This window comes from Sinocyclocheilus anshuiensis, unplaced genomic scaffold (assembly GCF_001515605.1).
Source record: "Sinocyclocheilus anshuiensis isolate Anshui unplaced genomic scaffold, SAMN03320099.WGS_v1.1 scaffold292, whole genome shotgun sequence".
Classification (NCBI taxonomy): domain Eukaryota; kingdom Metazoa; phylum Chordata; class Actinopteri; order Cypriniformes; family Cyprinidae; genus Sinocyclocheilus; species Sinocyclocheilus anshuiensis.
The window spans coordinates 855,977-858,943 of record NW_015555757.1 but is presented as its reverse complement, the minus strand read 5'-3'; the positions used below and the strand labels follow the sequence as shown (position 1 = coordinate 858,943).

At 36.1% G+C, this 2,967-nt stretch overlaps 1 long non-coding RNA gene across 1 annotated transcript in view; it reads left to right on the top strand.

The window, feature by feature from the left end:
- The window catches only part of LOC107673891 (uncharacterized), a 23,053-nt gene extending 22,832 nt beyond the window's left edge, over positions 1 to 221 (top strand). Inside the window, exon 7 of the long non-coding RNA XR_001632443.1 lies at positions 164 to 221. This is a non-coding gene — a long non-coding RNA (uncharacterized LOC107673891). The remainder of the gene's footprint in view (positions 1 to 163) is intronic.
- The last annotated feature ends 2,746 nt before the right edge of the window (positions 222 to 2,967 follow it).

Below are 2,967 nucleotides of genomic sequence, written 5' to 3'. Positions count from 1 at the left end.
CCTCATTTGTCACAAAAACGCGCACACACACACACACACACACACACACACACACTTACACACAGGTGAGGGGGTCAAATCTGTAAACTGGGTCCAGAAAAGGTGCTGAATTAGAGCTTGTTTATATTTTGTGGCTCTACAGTGCTGTTTGCAGTGCTGTCAGTGCTGTGCGTAGTTATGATGTAGACTGTGTGCTCATCGGCTTGGCGGGGGCAGACATCAGGGGACAGATGAATGCCATTTTTCATCATATTCATCAACCACTCCATGCTGATGGGTTCATTACCATCAAATTAGAGATAAAAATCGTGCTACTGCCCTGAAATGATGTGGAAAGGCAGCGCTGATAAGATTAATGATGAATACATTAGCGTTGAGCTAGCCATAAGACACATCTCAGATTTCTCGCCATGAGCACACGCTGAACAGATACCACTTATAATCGAGTCGCACCAGTGCTGACATCATGCTAGAGTACGGCTTTCTCTCACACACACACACACACACACACGTAGATTATATCCTGATTGAGTGTTCAGGCAGTTTGAATTGACTGAGTGAGTGGCTAACATTTATCTCATGTCTCAAGGCTGTCATTAAATAGATTCTCTTGTCTGATTAGTTAAACATGATATTGAGCTGTTTGGATTTCCTCCAGCCAGGATGACAAATGAGCCGGGTCATCTTACACAGCCAGGCCTGAAGAGGGCAATGTGTGCTTGTGTCAAGATTAGGCATGTTTCTCACACATTTCAATAAATGACTGCAAATTCTGCCTAAATGACTGCCTATGCTTTTTTTTATGTTAAGCCTAGTTAATATTTAACTTCTGTGATTCTGTTTTGTACAGACCAGTTTTGATATGCTCTTTGCAGTCGTTGTTAACATGCAAGTGCTTTAAAATATATCAGCAAAGCAGAAATTAATTAAAAAACACATTTAAACCTGTAAATCTTGGCATGATATAATAGTCAGAAAAATCCATTTAAAAAAAAAAAGGGAACACAAAAAAGTATTAAAAAAAATTTCAATCAAAACGTTTGCGTAAGTGATTTATATTTTGTATCATATCTGATACATCAGGCTTTTATGGCCCACATAATATAGTGAGAATACAGTGCTCAAAGCTCTGAACTTTTTTTAATTGTTTTTATATATATATATATATAATGCAATACAATGATGATTGAGAGATGTACAACTAAACGTTCCTCAATAGCCTGATGTATCATGTTTGATACATGTTACCATGATTTTTTTTTTTTTTCAAAATTGTGTATGGATTGCTTTCCCCAACCGAGACTCATTATAGACCGAGAAAAATAAAAAAAAATAAAAAAATAGGCATGAATAAGATTGTGTACAACAGGTTTCTTTCAGCAAAGTTTTGATCATGTTGATAATTTGTAAGCCTTAGAAATTAATGTATCAAATATGATACAAGAGATTTTATAGGGTTTAAGATATCTGACTCCTGCCATAAAACATAAAATAACTTCCTGTAAGTCCATATATGTGTCCAAGACTGTGTCTTGATATTTTCCAAAACAAGTGCTCTAAAATATACTAGCAAAGTTACTGTAAATAAACGAAAAGTGTAACATGATCATCTGCATGCCCGCTTATGAATCATTGTGATTTCTTGATCCTGTCAGTTTATAGCCATTTAAAACATGGGCAGTTGTCACGAGTAACCTAGCGGAAAGTAGCCTAAATGGAAAAGTTGGTTTTAAATAGTTTTTGGTAATTACCATGAGGTTAAAGTTAATATATCTCACACAGCAGGAGGGTTTTATGGCCTTTTGCTTTGTATTGCCTACCCAGTTACCCCAGCACTCAGAGCGCAGGCAGACATGCGAGAAATTAAAAGTGAGGCCGAAACAGATTACTGCTAAGTGCTCCGATGTTCAGGCGAGAGAGGAAAGGTGGACACTAAAGGACTTTTAGAGAATCGGAGGACATCCGTATAGCCAAATAATAGATAAGGAAAAAATGGTCTGAAAAGAAAGAATCTCATATCTGTAATGGTCAGTCGTTCAGGTGCTGTGCCTGGACCATTGAGTTTTGTGGTCCGATTCAATTTCCGATATTTTATTGTGGCACTGCCACTCCATTAAGACTCATTTCCTTCTCACCAGTAGTGACTTTGGGGGACCCGAGGAATTTGAAGGCCAATTGACTTTTAATATGAATCACGCTGTGATCGCCCCATTCTCGTCCCCCGCCTACAAATTAGAAATGGCAAACAGAGTGTCCCCATCAAAACGCTCTTTTCATGTTTTCCGTTCATGCACCAAAAGTTCCCCGGCTCCACCCCTACTGCAGCAGTGTGTGTGTTTGGGTTTCTCTGTGTGTGTGTGAGTGAATGGATCAGGTGACCAGGTAACATATTGCAGTATATATTGCTGTCACAGACACTTTTGTTTAGGCTTTCACATTTCAAGAAGACATTATGGAGACAAATGAAAACTTTGTTTTGTTTTTTGTTTTGCTTTTTTTTGGTAGATTAACTGCACTTCTAAAGTCTTTCTTTAGCGACCTAGAGTGTACAAATGAATATGCAAGTAATATAAGTTGGATTATATATTATTTAATAAGTTATGATGGTTTTATACTATTGTAAATGTAGCAAAAATGTAACCTACCTATGGAAAATAAAATGAAGATGATTGATTACTGTTATCTAACTTGTTAGTGAACAAAAATGCATTCATCCTTTCATTTACACTGCAAAAAAATAATGTAGTACTATTTTGTCTTATTTTCCAAATATCTTCAAAACAAGATAAGTTTAAGCAAAATTTAATATTAAGGTTTTTAAGAGAACATGTTTTCCTTGTTTTAAGCAAAAATATAACAATTTGAGGCTTATGCTTAAAACAACACTTCTTGAACTAAATCTTTAACTTATGCAGGTTTTCTTTTCAAGTATATTCATCTTTTTCTAAAGATGTTTATGTATTTTTT